The sequence below is a fragment of the Silene latifolia genome, chromosome X, assembly GCF_048544455.1.
Source record: "Silene latifolia isolate original U9 population chromosome X, ASM4854445v1, whole genome shotgun sequence".
In the NCBI taxonomy this organism is placed as follows: Eukaryota; Viridiplantae; Streptophyta; class Magnoliopsida; order Caryophyllales; family Caryophyllaceae; genus Silene; species Silene latifolia.
The window spans coordinates 328,920,310-328,941,027 of NC_133537.1; the positions used below are offsets into that span (position 1 = coordinate 328,920,310).

Below are 20,718 nucleotides of genomic sequence, written 5' to 3' on the forward strand. Positions count from 1 at the left end.
GTTTTAAAACACTTTTACCAAAACCTAAAACCTGTTTAAGAGAGAAAGCAGCAGTTCTTCTTCCTAATCGCATCCTTAACGATTCCCGGAGTTCAGACGGTCGATTCTCGTTGTTTTTCGTGTTGTTGGATTCCTTGCGTCGAGGGTAAGCTTCTAGCATAATTTTTATAATGTTTTGCTAGTTTTGGTCAAGCCCTAATTTAGGGTTTGGGGATTTTATGAGTAGGAATTGAATAGTAGTCTTTATGTGTTATGTATGATAGGAGGAGAATTCGTAGAGGAGCCGTTTTGAGACAAATTTGTTTAGATCGTCTGCGTATTTGCTTTCCGGGTAGGATTTCTACTCCGGTATTAGTCCCATAATGGGATATTGGTGATGTCTTGTAGTTAGTTGTTTGATTGTGATTGTGATTGTGATTGTGATTGCGGTTGGTTGTGATGGTTCTCGAGATGCGTTCTCGGCTGAGTGGGGTCACTTGGGGAGTGATCTCACGCCCTAGTTTCGCCCTTCGTGGAACCCGCCACGAAAGGGGATGTGCACATTAATGATACAGGGTTATCGCTCGTACGATGAGCGGGGCTTAGGTGGGAACGGCTGCGGTCCCCCATCGCGTGGTGGTCCAAAGTGGACGATCGGTGTTGAGATGATGATGGGAGTTGGTGTTGTGTGTGTGTGTGATGTGATTCATTGTCTGTTTGCCTTATTGTTATTATCTATTTTGGTTGTGTGATTAGTATCGACCCGGTGTTGTTTTGTAAAACTGCGGTGATCCATTCGGGGATGGTGAGCAGATATTGAGCAGTATATATAGAGATGGTAATGGATAGTGGGATGGCCACGACATGACGATAGAGTCTTCCGCTGTAGTTTAGTCTTTATTTACATTTCATTTGAGAACAGTTAGTTGGAATAATGTATTGTACTTTCAGTTGGTTTGAGGATTGTAACTTATTCATTAAATTACTTATAATAAATGTTGTTTCTATTTTGTCTATTTGATTATCATACCTCGGGCAACCGAGATGGTGATGTCTCCATACCTGAGTGGTCCTGGTAAGGCACTTGGAGTATGGGGGTGTTACATTGAACCCCAAGAATTTACCTAAAAAGCTTGAGGAAGGAGGAATATGGAGTTTTTAGAGAGAAGGAGATGAAGAGTTGGGAGGCGGAAATAGGAAAGAATGGGACGAAAATAAGGTTTTTGTATACCTGGTTAAGTCCCGATAAAGCAGTACTCGGTCGAGTACTGAGTATACTCGACCGAGTATTGACTACTCGGTCGAGTATTCTACTTACTCGGTCGAGTTTTCGAAAACAGTAGCGATTTTAATTTCTACAAAATTGGCACTCGGTCGAGTACCTTCATACTCGGCCGAGATGGTCTATTCGGTCGAGTACGAATTTCTACTCGGTCGAGTTTTCAAGAATTGAGACGGAATTGATTTTTTTTAATGTTCCTGCAAAATAAATAGCATAGTTCGGAGCTCCGTGCAATCGGCTCGTCACTGTTAGTGCTTACTTCTACCACATAGACACGCATCAATACGAATTTCTTTGCACATCCATTACCAATTCAATCATCATCTCTACCTACATATCTTGCTTTGCTATAAACAATTTACATGTCAACCTCAGCACACGTAACTATTAACCACTGTACCTGCAAAGTTAAACTCACATACCACATCCTTACACATCCTGCTAACCCCATTACACTTACCTTAAATCAAACATTTACAAGATAGAAATCATCACATAACACAACCATTATCAAGCACATCAACTGACTTACCCCTGGTCACACCTTGCAACAATTCATTCACAATTTCTAGACTTTCCCACGCACATAGAGACACATCATCCTAACCTCAAATGCACACAACGACCATCACAGAGTAACAACTCTTACTAGCTACCCTTTTTCCCGTGTCTGGCTTAAGCTCGATGGGGCCATGATTTTGAAATGAGGGCGCCTACTCACCCAAAATCTAGCATCGACTGGGACTCCCAACGCACATACACCAGGTTCATTTTAGTTGACACCCTACATTCATTAGATTCTTTGGTTCAGGTTCCAAAATCGTCGGCTCTGATTCCACTTTGTAACACCCCCGCACACCAAGATGCCTTACCAAGGACTATACCAGTGTATGAAGGTGTCACCATCTCGGTTTCCTGAGGTAGTAGATCAAATAGACAATAATAGAACATTGTTAAAACATTAATGTGGCCTTTACAACGTAACTTGATACAAACACTTATACAAAAGAGGAATACTACTATAACTCATGATACATCACTTCTAGACTGGTAGCGTGATAACTCGATCCCTCCCATCCTAGCAGCCACAAGGCAACAAACTGTACCTGCTAAACCAACTGCTCACCGTCCCCGAATGGATCACCACAGTTTTGAAAACATAACACGGGGTCAGTTACTGAGCAATCAAAATAAGACAAGCACTATAAATAACCAGCTGATCATCCACCAACCCCGATCTCCGGACCTCACATAGTAACCGACTATACACCGGAGAGTGTAGCCCTACCAGATTACCCATCGCAACAGGTAATCCTCGCCGCCAGTGGGTGACCGCAACCCATCCCCACCTAGTCCAGCTCATCAACGAGCGACTAACAATCCCTGTGCCTTAATATGCACATCCCCTCCTGTGGCGGGTTCCACGGAGAGCGAACTAGAGTGTGAAGCCAGTCTCGCAAGTGACTCCACCACAAACACACACACACACAGCATCACAGCAGCCACAACACCACAACCGTCGCAACACATCCACACCAACATCATCACCACAACACTCAACCTCCGATGATCAGCAGATGACAATAATTACAACAAACACAATCTTAAATCAATTGACAGTAACCTGAGTAGGGAGACCCTACCTCGTCGCAAATCGTGAAAGACATGCATATATAGCCAAGAAAGACTCCAAAATGCATCCTACAACCATACCCTTCCCCTATTATACAGCTATCCTCAAATCGATCAAAGAAGACACAAGGCAGAGACTTACCTAATAACACGCATCGACGACATTGTAGACAACAACCACGCATGCAACCTTCCTAAGTGAATCCCGTCTTTCCCCGTGGTGGAGGTGTAGGCTACCTTATCAGAGTGTATAGAGATAGGGGTGATAGGAGATAGAGTGGCAGGATAGGGTTAGAGAAAGAGAAACTGTCGAAGAAAATGAGGAAATGAAATGAATCTCGAGAACTTGCGTTTTATATTAATACGTCGACAGCAGCACCGAGTACTCGGCCGAGTAGGCTCTACTCGGTCGAGTATAGGCGATACTCGGCCGAGTAGCCTCTGCTAGGTCGAGTAAACAAATCCTATAGGGCTCATGTTACAAGCCCGGTCCCTCACCCGTTCCTCCCTACAGTCTATCTTGGTCAACAGGGTCGGTCAACAGAGTCCTTGAATATCCTGGGTATTACAGTTCCCATCAAATCCTTTAGCACACCATGTAACTGAATCATATGCTTCCTATAACCCAAAACTAACTGTATCTTGGTCCAAGTGTCCTTCATTGGAATGAAGTGAGCTAACTTTGTTAAACGATCGACGATTACCCAAATCATATTTTTACCTTGCTGAGTATATGGGCTCATTCTCTATGTTTCCCTCAATATCCTTTTCATTCTTTAAAACAGTTTCTATGGTCTCACCCACCCTCATCCAGGTATGGCTGAAATGAAAAAGTGGGTTTAATACATTCAATAGCAAGCTATTCAAAGAAAGAAAGGACATCTTCAATATTCTTACCACCAAAATCTCCCATACCTATGGAGTCAATATAGGCTTAGGTTTGTCTGTTCATACCTTTTATGATGGTAAGGCACATAGTAAGCCGTGGAATTTTGGCCTCGTAATTCCGGGAACGAATCCAATCATTCCATCTATGCATGTAATCATGGAAGTTGATACCCGTCGTTGTGAGTACCAAAGATAAAATTTATAATCTCCTATTAAGACTAACCTAGGCTAGTGGTAACAGGGTCGAACCACAAGGAGGCAGTTGTAAATTTTAGTTGATTTATGTTCAGTCTGAGGTAACTATTGTGGGGGTTGAATTGAATTGGTCTACAGCTAAATGTGAACAAAGATAATAAACTAAATAAACGAATTAAACAGATAAAAGAAGGGTACTAGGATGATCGGTTCATTATAGCTTCGGCGGCAGCAAACTAAGTCGGTCTGAATCAAACACAGGTAAGGCGGGAGATAAAGAGGTCCTCTCGGTCCACTCTTAACAAATAGCATCTTTCGATCTCGCTATAGGTCCCTAATGTCACTAATACTAACTTTCGTCCTGAAAAGTGACTAACGGTCTAAACTATATCTATCTTTCGATCTTAGCACAGTTTAGTCGATTTAATTGATGGTCAAATAACTTTCCCTATCTTTCGATCTAATGGGTCGGTCACAAAATAGGTATCTAACTGGTCGCATGCATTCGATTCGTTAAACACAAGATTAAATTCAATTAAAACGAAAATAAAACCCTACGAGGTCGGGTCGATCGACCGACAATGTTAGTCGATCGACCAACACGCGAGACATAGTGTAAAATCTATTGCCGCCTATGCCATAAATCGCCTACATCCTAGCACTATAGAATTAGCTACTCATGATGAAAGTGATAACAACAATAAAACTAATAACGACATGAATTCATGCTTAAAGTAAATAACAAACAGCGATAATACGATAATTGGCTTTTGGGATACTAACTAGCAAATCTATACTAATGATGAAAGTAAAACAATAAACTGGAATTAGGGCAGAAGGAATACCGAGATTTCAGAGGAAAGATTAAGAACAAGAACAGAATTCCAATGCTAAAACGATGATCCAAACCCTAATTACTCGAATGAATAAAACTGAAAGTTACTGTGTGAAATTGTGATAAAAACTTCGATGATAAACTCAATGTTTTATGTTACGTTATATAGCAAATAACGTAACATCTTATTTCCTAAACCTAGCATCATGGGCTTGCGCTTTATCGGTCTTCTAATTCTAAATGCGGAATAGCAATCTAGTCGATCGATCGATAAGGTGGTCGATCGATCGCTCCTCAAAGAAACAAGTAGCTTCTGGAACCCGAACATTGGTCGATCGACTGAGGGAGATGGTCGATCGACTAATGGAGCTGCTACTCGACTTCTTGAAACTCGTGGACTTGTCTTTTGGGCCTTGGATTGCGCACCAAGCTCGTTCCTTAAGTGATTCCTTTACGTCATTTGCAATGCAGTTTACTCGGGGACGGATTTGGCTTGATTTCCCGTTGAATTCTTCACATTTCTGCAATAATGTACAAAATACGGAAGTAGACGGAAATAGGGAGAAGTGTAGCATAAACTACAAGAATGAGCTCTGAAATGCGTGTAAAATGGGATGTAAAACATCATATAAATAACACGCATCAAACTTCCCCAAACCAAACCCTTGCTTGTCCCCAAGCAAGAACTAGACTCGATCTAATGACCTAATGGAACGAGTTCAATCTCAGAGCGAAATGCAAACTGTTAAGCCTAAACCAATTTAATGCACAACCAACAATCAACTAGTAACGTGAATCATGCAAACGAGTTATGAGGTCGTTAGAGACTGCTGAACCGTCAGCCGTAGAGACTTATCAAATTGGACTCTCGCGGGTCGCTCAAATCACTCAATAAGCACAGGTGATATAAATGTAAGATAGAAGGAATTAATTTTGTAGTGACTCTCACCTAACTACGACCTATGAAAACATGCCAGCAATAAAATATGAAAATGACCTCTACGACCGTACATACGCATTCCAACCAAACAGATGACCAATGACACATGCCGAGGTATATATGGGATATGTGAGGTATGGGTAAGAAGAGGCAAAACATTTTATGGTAAAGTGGAGGTACAGGTGATCAAGCTAGTACCAAAACGGAACCAAGTGGCAACATCCAGCTTCTTGCTCATAATCAAGCGAAACGGTGCTATAGCAAGCACAAAACTCACAATCTCCAAACTATCAAATCAATAAACTCCCATAGGATATAAATGAAACATGGGAGCAAAAATCGCCAAAAGATAAGGATTAAATTATGCGAATTGACTTCTTCCTCGAATCTCGGTCGATCGACCATATTTGCGATCGATCGATCGCTAAAAACAAATCTGAGAACCTCTTTTTTCATTTCTTTTTAGAATCATTTTTTTTTTTCATTTTTTTTTCTTTCTTTTTCTTTTGTTTCTTTCTTTCCTTTTTCATTTTCCAAACATCATCTCAACAGAGCATATGCCCCCAAAAACGAGTAACAACCCCAAAAACACAGACTACTAGCTTGACAAGGGACAAAGCTAATTCAGGACGTAGTAATGGGACAAAAAGGCTATTTTTGGCAGTGTGAAGCTTATGGGTAAAATGAGAAAAGGCAACCTCTACCACATGTGTCAACAAACCACAAACCGAATGCATACAGGTATTAAGTAGATCAAATTCATATTCATGCAAATTAAGGAAACATGTCTCATAAGGAGTACTACTCACATTCCTAATTAAACCGGTCATGAATGTCACCAGTTATAGGCTCTAATTCTCAGAAATATGATGTAGTTTGCCAAAAATCAAAGTCAAGTCTCAAGTTCAGCAAGAATGTAACGAAAACTCGTAGATATGCATTTACGATTCTACTAATAACATGTTGATCTAGCAAGGCTCAGGCGAAACAGGTGCAAATGCAAAATCATCATAGAAATACTACCGTTCCGACTCGACCTATATGCTAAAATAAACGTGCATTTTATGGAATTTTTTGAAATTTTTCAATTTTTTTGAATTTTTCTGTATATATAAGAGAAATGAAATAAACAATGCAAAACAAAATTGAACGTGAATGCAAGCAAATGATATGCGACGCAAAACCCTTCCCCAAACCAAATCGCACAATGTCCCCATTGTGCAAAATCATGTAATGAAGGAAAGAGAAATGGGAATTTGCGAGAAAATAAACAAGCAAGACACAAAGGAAAGATATGGAACTCACAAGACTTTAAGCGCAGCAAAGGAAACCTCCCCAAACCGGCGTGAGCTAGGAGGTTCGAGTGAGCTATGATGCTACCAATAAGAGTGCACGAAAGACAGAAAATACCACGCATAAGATCGAGAAAACAATTTTTGGAACGGTAAAATTGTGCACAAATAAGAAAATAGAAGAGATAAATAATTTGACGGAAAATAAAGTGGAGTAGAAAACTCCCTTAAGTCCGCAAATCGACCAAACACATGACAGAGAGAGAGGTCGTGAGCAGTGCAAAGAAGTGTCCACGGTCGATCGACCTATAAAGCGATCGATCGACTAGATGAACAGAACGAAGCTCCTGGAAAGCGCAACTCGTCGATCGACCATGATGGTCGATCGATCGATTGAAGAAAATCTTCTTTGTACTCCTTATTTCTTCGTTTTTGCTCAATGATTTGAGCTAACAAGCTCTAAATACCTGCAAGTACACAATAATACGTGCCCAAAATTTCGCAAAACCCAGAAAAAAAAGTCTAAAGTACTTGAAAATCCTAAGCAAACAAAATAAAAGCGAAGTTTTCGCGCACACAAAAAACAATAAAAATGTCTTAACAAAGCAAATAAAATGAAGTTTATAACGAGATCGATCAACTAATAGTTGATCAAGAAGGACCACGGTATGGCCCACTTCACGGCGGCTACTAGAGGTAGCCTCAATGGTGCTCATCTCATCACCGCACCCTTCTTAGCTTCGACAAGTCGGAGGGCTCAACGGATCAACTTTGTTAGCTCCCCAATCAAGAATTTCGTTGGGTTCAACGGAATCCAAGTCAGACCGTCCCACCTTGGTTGGCTCATCTTCCACATCCTCATCAGTCCCATAGCTTAGGCATCCAAGGCCTCCTCTTTGAATGATCGGCTTCTTTACAAACTGGCACAACTTGTAGCACTTCCTTCCCCAAACCAGCTCCAGCATTATCTAAAACAATGATTCTTCCTCCTTCTTGCTCCCAACTGGGGCGGAGGGGTTAACACAAAGAAGTAGTGATAGGGACAGCAATTCGGGAAGCACAAAGTACGATTTCTTTTCGAGACCGTATTACAAGTAACAGCCACATGGGATCCTTCTTTTTAGCAGGTTGGGCAAAAATGATAGAATGTTTCCCAACTTTGAAGGTCAAAGTTCCGGAGCCTACGTCAATAATCGCACCGGCGGTGTGCGAGAAACGGCCTACCTAGGATGATCGGTATATGGGCATCCTCGGGCATGTCAAGGACAACAAAGTCAACAGGAAGAAAAACTTCCCTATTTGGACGGGTATGTCCTCTAGGACTCCTATAGGGTCGACTGCAGATCGGTCACCATCCGAATCTGTCATGTCCGTGATAGCAAACCGGGTCAACTTAAGCCTCCTAGCTAAACTCAAGGGCATGACGCTTATGCTGGCCCCTAGGTCACACAATGCCTTCTCAATTGAGAAGGTACCTATTTTGCAAGGAACAGAAAAAGCTACCGGGTCCTCTAACTTATGGGGGCGTGAGAGAGACAGATAGGAGCAAGACTCCTTGGTGAGTGCGACAGTGTGCATTGTCTCAAGTGACCGCTTTTTGGACAACAGTTGTTTCATAAATTTAGTATAAGCGGGCACTTGGTTAACTAACTCAAGGAAGGGGACTTGTACATTCAGACTACGGATAACTTTCTCAAACTTACTGAAAGATACCTGTTCCTTCGTCGGCACGAGTCTCTCCGGATATGGGGCTGTGAGGAGTACCTTAGCCCTCTCCTCCAATTCACGCGCGCTGGCGTCCTTGGACTTAGGCTGAAAGTCCGTCACCTTCTCTTTGTTGAAGCTAGACCCTCCTCAGACCGTCTCAAATGAGAACCATTGACCGTCATTGGGTCGAACTTCGGGACCGGATCGATCCATCAAAGCACTCGGGTCTTGTCCTAAAATCTTCGGGACCGTGGTACCCCGAAACAAGTGGTCTCGTAGGTTATTTGGCATTAAAGGACGAAATTCTTCAAAGATCATCAAGCGATCTCGTCGATCGACCACTCTCCTCATCGATCGACCGAGATGTACGATTCTAGAAGCTCCGTAACCCGTGCTTGATCGATCAACTAGGTATATCGATCGATCGAAATACTGGCGACGTCTTTTCCTTTGATTTGTTCGTTGAAGCTTTCTCTTGACTTGTTTCCGGCTCATCTTTTTCAACCGCGTCCTCGACCATGGCAGGACCATCAAGGGTGGACCCGCTCCTCAAAGTGATGGCATTTAGGGTCTCCTTTTGTTCCGGTTGAGTAGGTAAGTGTCCGGGAGCTCGAGTGTTACTTTTGCTAGCTTGATTGAGCAATTTGGCTCTCTAGTAACTTCATCCCGCCTCTCTAGCTTGGGACTCCTTTAGCAACAGGTTCTTAAGCTCAGAAAATTCAGAATTCTGCGATTGTTTTCTTTTGTGGCACATAAGGAGGTTTCGATATTGTTGTTGCTTTTGATGAGGGGGTATATAGGGTTGTTCTTTGCGGCGGAGCTTGAGTTGGGTTAAGGACATTTTGGCTCTTCCAACTCAAGTTCGGATGGGTGTTCGGCTCATAGTAGGTGTTGGTCTGCCTATAGTGTTGAAAGGAAAGCATAAGATTCAAAGGGACTAGGGCAGTTTTTCGAGACATGGCCCTCACCTCCACACCTTTCACAGACGAAGGGACCGTCGACACAAAGATTGACTTGGTACATCCCACCCTTGGAAGCTCCTCCTAGCTCATACTTGTCAAATCTCGCGGTAAGAGCCTCAAGCGCAGCGGACAGAGAGGAGGATTCAGCACTCTCCTCGGTTCCCTCTAGAATTCCCATATTCGACCTTCCGGGTAGCTAGATCGTCAATGATCTTCCACCCCTTGGTTGCTCCCAAATTTTCAACAAATCTCCCGTTGGTGCAAAGATCCAAAATGGCCCTCCGATCGTCGTACAACCCATTGTAGAAATGATTGCACAAACTCCATTTTTCGAACCCATGGTGCGGTATGGTTCGCACCAACTTCTTAAATCGTACCCATGCTTCGTGGAAATTCTCATCTGGCCCTTGTTTAAAGCCCGTGATTTGAGCTCTAATAGCGATCGTCCTTGAAGGTAGAAGTACTTCTTGTAGAACGCCAATGCCAATGTATTCCAATCGGTGATCCTTGAACGGCTCGGTCCGGATCTCTATACCACTCCCTTGCAAAGCATCGCGAAGGGAGAAGATGAACATAGTCTCCTTGATCTGGTCTTGGGTCACGCCACCGCCTGGTGGGGGTATGGAAACAATGAGAGTCAATAAAGGTCTCCATATGCTTAGTTGCATCTTCATTTGCAGCTCCCCAAATGGTTTCTCTCAACCATAGTGATGTAGGCGGGCTTTGGTTCGAACTTCCGGCATCACCTGGTAGCTCGAACCCCTTATATAAGTTATCATTTGTCGGCTCAGAATAACTAGCTATACTTGCTTCCTCGGCCATGACTGGAATTTCCGGAGAAAAATCTGTCTGTCTCGGTGAAGAAGTGGAAACGGGCGAAGATGGTGGATTATCTTCGAACAGTTCGTTCTCGTGATAGCTTGACAGAGTACTCAGCTCTTTCTCTGTCGGTAGTACCCTTTGTGTTCGTCTCAACTCGCGCAAGGATCTTTCAAGCTCAGGGTTCAACGGTACTAATTCTCCACCCTGTGACCTGCGCATAAGAAGAAACTACAAAAAGAATATGAGAAAAGTTTAAGGAACTGATGTCCCTTAAACTAAGAAAGACTAAAAATAAAAACAACTAAAATTAGGACTATTGCCTCCCAAGAACGGCGCGCCAAAATTTGATACCCGTCGTTGTGAGTACCAAAGATAAAATTTATAATCTCCTATTAAGACTAACCTAGGCTAGTGGTAATGTGGTCGAACCACAAGGAGGCGGTTGTAAATTTTAGTTGATTTATGTTCGATCGAGGTAACTATTGTGGGGGTTGAATTGAATTGGTCTACAGCTAAAAGTGAACAAAGATAATAAACTAAATAAACGAATTAAACAGATAAAAGAAGGGTACTAGGATGATCGGTTCATTATAGCTTCGGCGGCAGCAAACTAAGTCGGTCTGAATTAAACACAGGTAAGGCGGGAGATAAAGAGGTCCTCTCGGTCCACTCTTAACAAATAGCATCTTTCGATCTCGCTATAGGTCCCTAATGTCACTAATACTAACTTTCGTCCTGAAAAGTGACTAACGGTCTAAACTATATCTATCTTTCGATCTTAGCACAGTTTAGTCGATTTAATTGATGGTCAAATAACTTTCCCTATCTTTCGATCTAATGGGTCGGTCACAAAATAGGTATCTAACTGGTCGCATGCATTCGATTCGTTAAACACAAGATTAAATTCAATTAAAACGAAAATAAAACCCTACGAGGTCAGTCGATCGACTGACAATGTTAGTCGATCGACCAACACGCGAGACAGCCGTGTAAAATCTATTGCCGCCTATGCCATAAATCGCCTACATCCTAGCACTATAGAATTAGCTACTCATGATGAAAGTGATAACAACAATAAAACTAATAACGACATGAATTCATGCTTAAAGTAAATAACAAACAGCGATAATACGATAATTGGCTTTTGGGATACTAACTAGCAAATCTATACTAATGATGAAAGTAAAACAATAAACTGGAATTAGGGCAGAAGGAATACCGAGATTTCAGAGGAAAGATTAAGAACAAGAACAGAATTCCAATGCTAAAACGATGATCCAAACCCTAATTACTCGAATGAATAAAACTGAAAGTTACTGTGTGAAATTGTGATAAAAACTTCGATGATAAACTCAATTTACTCGGGGACGGATTTGGCTTGATTTCCCGTTGAATTCTTCACATTTCTTCAATAATGTACAAAATACGGAAGTAGACGGAAATAGGGAGAAGTGTAGCATAAACTACAAGAATGAGCTCTGAAATGCGTGTAAAATGGGATGTAAAATATCATATAAATAACACGCATCAGAAGTTTTCATCTTCACCCTGTAGAAACTCGATGGAAAACATTAGAACGGTCTAAAGGAACTGATGTTCCCTCAGAAAAAAAACAAAGTAAACAAAAACAAACAGAAAAATTGTTGCCTCCCAGGCAACGGCGCCAAATTTGATAAGGCTAAAGTCGTATCACCTTAATCAAAGTAAACCTAAATTACTACTAACAGATAGCTAGCAGTAAGTCAAGGTCGAATCCACAGGGAGGCTGTGATCAATTATCTAGTTTGTTTATATTTAAATCCGTCTTAAAGGTAACAAGTTATGGGGTTTTGATTGATTTTATTTCTAACAACTTATAACAAATTAAATAAATATAATAAACAATAATATTAAAGAGTCTAGAGATTCAGGTTTACTAGTTAGTCATCCAAGGGTAGGATTTAATTCATTGATTGAGCAATTTATATTGTTGAAAGCCATATGATCAGTCGATTCTAATATGTCTTTTTAAATCTAACTTAACATGCCATCGCTATCGTTAAGTCGGTCTAATTCAATTATCGTGGCCTATACTAGTCTTAACCCTGTCGGTGATAATCCTAGTTTATGCGATACTAATTAATCAATTCTGATCAGTAATCAACTAATTAGAGGTAAAACAATAATTGAACAAAAATAGAAAACAATTTAACAATCAATTCATAGTAATCCATTTTCTAACAACCTAGATCCCCTTTCATCCTAGATGATAAGTTTAGCTACTCATACTAATTATAATAGCAACAATAACAATAACATAAGGCATAATTAAGAACATGAAAGATGAACAAGCAATTGAAATTATAGATATTGAAAGATTAGAAAAATACCGTAAAGTAGCAATGTTTAGATCCGGAAGGAAGAACAATACAAATAAACTAAACTAAATATTTTAGAAAGTTTTTAGAGTAGCTATACTAAACCTACAGAAAATAAAGCATAAATAAGCAAGGGTACGAGTTTTGGTATTTATAGCAAAACATAACTGACTTAAGGAAAATTGCGAGAATTATAGAAACTGGAGGTTCCTCGATCGAGCCCTTGGTGCACTCGATCGAGTCACCACTTCCTCGATCGAGCATGGTCTTACTCGATCGAGGCACCAAATTTCAGGAACTCCAACTCTCGACATTGCAAATTTTAATCGATTAGGTTGGTTCCTTGATCGAGCCACACTGTACTCGATCGAGGAACCAAGTTCCTGCTTCGCGCACTGAACTTCAAACAACCGCCATTTCTTTGTTACTTGTCAGAAACAAGCGATTTTTGAGGCGTTGGAAAGCTAATAAGATAAGCTTTCACCTCCAGTTAGAATCACTTGAAAATATATTTTAGAACTCGATATATGGCTCTTCAAAGTAGGCACTAGTAATAAGAAGCTCTTTTCTTCGTGTTTTCTTCTTAACTTCTCTTCCTTCATTCTTATGAATTCTCGTGCCATGCTTCGTGTATCCCTTCATTTCCACTTCTCGATGCCCATTTCATTACTTTGCTCCTCAAATGCATCATTCCTACATTAAACATCAAAAAGCGGAAGTATCGACATTCTAACATAAAAGACATGTAAATAACATAAACTAGCACGAAAACGGTATTAAAAGCAATTAAGGGGAGGCATAAATATGTATATAATTATGACTCATCACAGACCGGATACTCGGTCAAGTATTACCATACTCAGCCAAGTATTCCTGGACAATAGCCTGACCAGAAACACACGACGCATTACTCGGCCGAGTAACAAAACCTAGAAAAACGTTGTATTACACCCGGTATATGGTTGACAATAAGGCCGAGAGGTGGTTGTCTTTAACCTAAACAATTAACAATGTTTATTTTTTCGAGTTTAACATGAACATCTATATACAATTGCATGTGTGACCCGACTCCCCTAGACTCTTTTAATCATATATTTTTACATCACTTTATTTGCTAATCACCAAACCAATCAAACAAACAATCGTAATCGACCTTGATAGAAGTCTATTTATAGCTTTTCATAACGCAATTCTCGTCACCTTTTGTTGACCCCTCGTACTACATTAATTTGTGTCTAGGAAAATTTATCTTTGATTAGATGTGCGACAAAGCCTAATCAGTATTACATAATATTGGTTTATTTAAGTTTATTACTTCGTTCATTTTAAGAGAATACCATTTATTCCGTTTTAACGAATTACTTATAATTCCACCATTTTCTTTTCCGAGTATATTTTTGTTAATAAAATCGCCTTACATTATTGGTGAAAGTCGACCTCGCAAAAAGTTCGTTCAGTATGTTTGATTTAAATTAGGTTGACCTGATTTTCGTTCAATTTGATCGAGTTCATTTCAGTTAGTCACTTTAATCAATTTCTGCTATTTCGAATCGGGTACGGTTTGGGTCAGATCAATTTCGGTTTAGCTCAATTTTGGGTTAAATATGTTTTATTTAAATTAGGTTGACCTGATTTCCGTTCAAATTGATCGAGTTCATTTCAGTTAGTCACTTTAATCGGTTTGTGCTATTTCAAGTCGGAAACGGTTCGGGTCAGAACAATTTCAGTTTAGCTTAATTTTGGTTCAAATTTTTTTGAGTTAACGGTAACAAAATTAGCTTAAATGTCTCTTATACTTTTCAATTTAAAAGTAATTGTTCGTTTTACAACAAAATTCACAAATTTTTATTTCAGGCGGGAAATGCCTCTCTAAAATTAAGAGAGACAAAATGTGATCATTTTATGATAAAATATAAATACTTTCTGATAAAATTTCACCATCAATTTATTATTATAAAATGATAATTTTAATAATAACATTTTATCAATAATAATTGCTTATGTTAGGATCGTCTCAAGAGATACTTACTCTATACAAATGATAGCAATCAGCATTACAGAAAAACTAAAAAAATCAAAGGCAATTTAATCTATTTTATACTATAACACCGTTCAAATTATAACGGCTTTTCTTTAAGAGGTCCTTATTTGCTTCCTCTAATAATTGAGATCCTTAGTGTCGTTTACTCCTTTTCCACGGGTAAATTAGACAAACCCAAACAAAATAAGTTGTAAAACCCTAAACAAAACCCAAATCCCTAGGTGGGGTAAGCTTTGCCTATCATCGGCAGTTCGAATCCAACAAAACCAGTTTAGAACATCGTGAATTCTTACTCATTCTGACTTTATTGTCGTTCACTTCTGGTCTAACATAATCTTTATACCATTGCAGGTTGCACAATTGTTTGACTACTATAGAGTAAGTCCTCTTTCAGTCCAAATCTTCTTCAGATGTAGTAGACTGTGTTTGTATTTTTCGACTGTAATAATTCGACTTTGTCATAAATATTTAGGGCTTTTAACTTTTGTCTAACGAGACATTCAATATGGTGAATGTAAAAGATTGATAGGTTGCCTTTTTCAGATCAAAACTTACTTTGTTGTTAACGATCCTGCTATCTTTTCTCAAATGTTTAGTTTTTTATGGGGACTTCTCATATATAGATAATAGAGCATTTTTAGTTCAAATATCAAAGATTAGTAGGTACAATATTAATCTGTTTGCATAACATCCTGATTTGACACGTTATATTTCACAATTTATTTTCGAGGGGAAAACCCAGAAGGGAATTACTTCATTTAAAAATAAATCAAACAAAGTAACCGAGTTTGCCAAAGATGGTTACACATTCGACCACATATTCGTACTAGTTATCCAAGTCAACGCATGAGCCAAGACATTAAAAAATTAAAACTACAAGATTGATATTTTGTACACAAATCATAACTAATCTTGTATATTAGCATTAAATAAAAGGACGGCAAACGCCAAACCCCTCACTATTCCATCGGGCACTAAATTCAAATTTACTATATAATTCATCGTTTCTAACATTAAAAGGGAAAAAAATTTGGCTAAACTTTGTATAAATAAACTAGTTTTATCACCCGTGAAATTCACGGGGATAGCTATGTTGTCATGGTGGTGGTGTTATACAAAGCCAGATTTGCGATAACACTGGGCCCTACGGACAAAACGGACTCGTAAGAAAAAAAAAAAAAGTAACCAATATGTATATTGGCATAATATATCATCAAATATATTTATTGTTATGCATATGGTCACAAGTTACTAAACTTTTGCCACAGTTTATTATTATTTTGTCACGAATATTGTTACGTTTGTTAATGTTTTGCAGCGATTATTGGTATTATTGTTTTCTATTTTTTTTCCTTTTTTTATTATTATGCTCCTTCCGTCTCGGTAATTTTTTTACCTTTTATTGTTATTTCATTAAAAATAATCGATTTATGTAAATAATTTAACTTAAAAGAAATTTTTCAAAATAGAAATTTCTATATTTTTGATTGCGAACTATAATTCAAGGTAGATTTCTGTTGATAATCCTAATGTTAGCACATTGAAACTGATTGGGGTTTACCTAATCATCGGAGCATGTACGGTAGTTTTCTTACTCACAAGAACTATTGGTTACAGAACGTGCATGGAAGCATGTAGGTCCCTATTTCAAAATTGTTGAATTCGCTATTTTGCGCTCCAATGTCTTTCTATGATTCTACACCTCTTGAAAGGACACTGAGTCGAGTTAGTATGATTTTTTAAACTTGTTGCGTGCCTATGAACACGGTTCACTTCTTGGCCTAAGTTAATGTTATGAATTCTTAATAGGTTTGTGTTGATTTGAGCATAGTTGACATTGATCTCCTATTCAGCCTTCTTTTTGCGATAGGAGTTTCTTTAAATGCATACACAAATATGAGAGCGTTGGCTGTGATTGCTTGGCAGCCTCCAAAGCAATTAATGACGATATCAGCATAAACAAATTCAAACTCACTAGATCAAAGTGCTTTAAAGGCTGCTTGTATCTCGGCCGAACATGCTAAGCAATCACAAATCACCACATCTCTAGTACGTCCGCTGACTTGGTTCCTGAAACAAAGTTAACTTACTATTTAGTAATAAATGACATAAATAGTAAGAAGACTGGAAGAGGTACGAGTTTGGGTACCATGCATACATCAAGTACCAAAACCATTTCGTGATGTGCCCAACAGAAACCCGATCTCCAGGTAGATGTGCAGCTGCTTGCTCTCCTCCCAACTGGGCAGATGAGTGATTCTGTATCGAGATTTAGGTAAACTTAGGCTTTACCTGAGCAGTTGCTTGAAGAAGTTTCATCTGAGTGTCGACTATCGAAAGGCATTTTTTAAATTCTTCAATGTTTAATCCCACTTATTCTTTTTTTACATTTCCATTGGCATCTTTCATGAGGTCAACAATAATGTTCATTTGTTTCTTATTGAGATAAATTTCAATTTGTGGGTATCCTTCGAGCATATCACTAACGAATTCTTGTATTTATTTCACCAATAAAGTGCCAGAGTGATCCTTGTCTGCTTTCTCGTAGATCTCGGCAATATCATCCTATAAAAAGAAAGGCAAGCTTGGTGAAGAGTGGAAGGGCAACTATAAAACAAATACTTATAGTATGATTATTGTAGAAGCCAAGGTTTACCTACCATGACTTTTCTTTGTATGACAGTTGCACAATCACCGAGTGTATATATGTCACGTGTTCCCTCCACTCTCAGCCACTCGTCAACTGCAAGGGTGTGCCTGTTTGCCTACAATTGAAAGTAACTTATGGTTTAGATTTCAGATGCCCAAACAAGCTTTTGAACAGTTCAGTGACAAATTCAGATTAGCAATCAATTGTGACATTACAACCAATTCTAAACATGAATTAATCCTAAAAGCACATATATGTCCAACTTTATTCATGAAGTCCCTTATCAAAGGACGATTTCCAATTCCAGTAGAAATTTCATACGAAAATGATATTACTTCACCACCATCCTTGACTGCTTCAGTTGTTATTTATTTGTCATTCACATTCACAACCATTGAACCTGTTTTCAGGTCTATAACATCTCTGTGGAACTTCTCTTCAGCAAATGCGGTAATTCTTTCGTCAAACCTGCAGCAAGTATACAAAATTTTTAGGGCATCATCCACCTCCTGTAAATGTGATTAAATAATGTGAGTAGAACCTGTGATTCAAAAAGACGGCAAAATAATTAGTTACACACCCTAAATATTTATACCTTCAAAAAGTACGCGTTCTCCTCTACACCAAGGATGTCAAACATGTTGGGTCTGGTTCCCACTGCAATGACAAGGTAGTCAGTCATAACCAACCTGAAATTCAGCCTTCCCATTCTGTGTATCTTGACAGTTGACTACCTTGTTAACGGGATCTATGCTGATGCACTCAGCTTCGGAGAAGTGCACAACACCTTTCTGAAAAAAGAATAAAAATATATTTCAGAATCAACTAGTTCTGTAGCCCGTGAAAATCACGGGTCTTCTATAATTTACTTATTTTTGAATTATTTTTCATCAAATCTCGTGTAGACTTAATCTATAGTGTACAATATAATTTTATTTTCTATTTGAGGGGATTTAAGAAATAGTAATTGAAGAGAGAAAATTGAAAATCCATTTGTTTTAACCCAAAATTAGTAAGGAGGAAATTAGAAAAAAAAAAGACTTGGACTTTTGTAAGACGGTTTTACACTAATAAAAACATGAATACAAATCTATCAATAAAAGCGTTTGCTAAAAAATCTCATTCTACAATAAATTTATGTGATGTCGCCTTAGATAATTATTATGTGAAAGAAAACAAAAAAAGACAATAAAATTGAAGCAATACCGTATTTCTCACATTCTACAAAGTGTTTTAAGAGAGTGCGAGATATTTACATAATCATATAAACGAAAAGCTAAAATGGATATTGTGCGATGACTACCAATTTTACCATTTCCCTTGGGCACTATCAAAGATCGGTTCTCCTGGATAAAACTTCCAACTTACAACAAAAAATAAACCTCAAATAAACGTCATTTTGTTATCAAGAATTTCAGCAGTCTATCATAAATGAAATTATACAGTAAATCTCAAAAATCCGATTACTACTAAAATAATATAAAGGATTAATTGATAAAAATATTCTAAACTATGGGTGTGTTGCTCAAAATACTCTAAACTATGTTTTAACTACCAATAAAACCAACAATTACACCCATTCGCTTTAAATAGAATTGGTGTCTCTTTAACCTGTTGTAGTAGGTTATTTTAGCTTGGGCCCACTCTTATCCCTAACATACTTCATTTTCTTCCTACAAACCTGGAATACACTTATACACACTGCACACGTAGGGATGATTCAAAGGAAGAATCGGATCATCCGAATTTGTAAGGATGAGCCCCAATCTTCCTTAATGTACAAACTACCGAAAACCCATATCTTAATAAATTCCATACGTTTGGAAACCATATTAACCGATAGAAGTTGCGCTAAATCCAGACTTACACGTAAACAAATTTCACTTCAACTGAAATTCGATTAGAAATGGAGCAAACTAACCACTAAAATTAAAAATTGAGCAAAGTTACCCAATTAACTATGGTTAGAACATGACACTGAAATTTGATTAATTATTGAGCAAGCGAACCATTGTTTTTGTCTAAGATGTAGAACAAACGAACTTGTAATTTTCTCACCCATTTAATCACATCTTACTTGATCAAAGATGATGATGGAACCTTCAATTCTAGCAAAAATAATAAAAGCCTCAATTTTCTATGAGGAAAAAAAAAGAACGAGAGAACCAATTAATTAGACATGCCAAAAGTATAAAAACAAAGAGGTCCTCAACTCAAGCACTATTAGGAAGCACTAACAATTTTTGGACATTTAACAATAATAGAACATGAATTTAAGAATTTATCAATGAGGAATAATAATGAGGTTCATCAATGGCATCTTGGGGTGGTTTAGGTAATAATGGAGATTAGGTGACAAAGGTAAGAGAAGAGGTAATTTACAAGAGAAAAAGAAAAGGAGAGGTTGAAGGAGGTTTAAAAGGAAAGGTGACCGCCTTATCAGGTCGTCAGTTAACCTATTATAATATATGCGAATAGGTATAATTGTTCGGTGTATTGATAGTTAAAATATAGTTTAGAATATTTTGAGCAGTACACCAATAGTTTAGAGTAACCCTATCAATTAATCCTAATATAAATCATCAATTAGACTCAATTGTACTACTTTCAACCCCATGTTCATTGATGAAAGGGGGAAAAAACAAATTCTCATTTGTGACGGCTGATATCCGTCATAAGCTTGTGACGGGTCAAATAAAACCCTTATGGGAGGATAAAGACAAGTCATTTGTAATTCCCTATGCATTCTAGTTTTTGTCGTATCTACCCATGTGAGTGATATTTGACCCGTCACAAACTTGTGACGGATATATCTGTCACAAATGAGACCTACTGGGGGGGGGGGGGGGGGACATGGGGTTAGTTGAGTGAGAAAGAGTACACAACTCCTAACTCCAAATTGTATACTACTTGTACCTAATAGTGTACAACCTAAACCCATATTACAACCTACATGTCAAGAAAAGATTTAAGAGCTATAATTCTTTGTTAAGGAAATACTCTTAATACTCTGATACACCTAGTATAAACAAACTCACCGGTGAATGTGGTCGATTAGCTTCAAAACATATTATTTTCGTATTGATTGTTCTCGGTTTTCACTCTGTGTGTGTATCTTAATGTTCAATCAAAGCTA

General features: G+C 38.5%; 1 pseudogene; it reads right to left on the bottom strand.

Annotated features, from left to right (window-relative positions):
• The window catches only part of LOC141620808 (external alternative NAD(P)H-ubiquinone oxidoreductase B2, mitochondrial-like), a 36,869-nt pseudogene that overhangs the window by 9,240 nt on the left and 6,911 nt on the right, over nt 1-20,718 (bottom strand).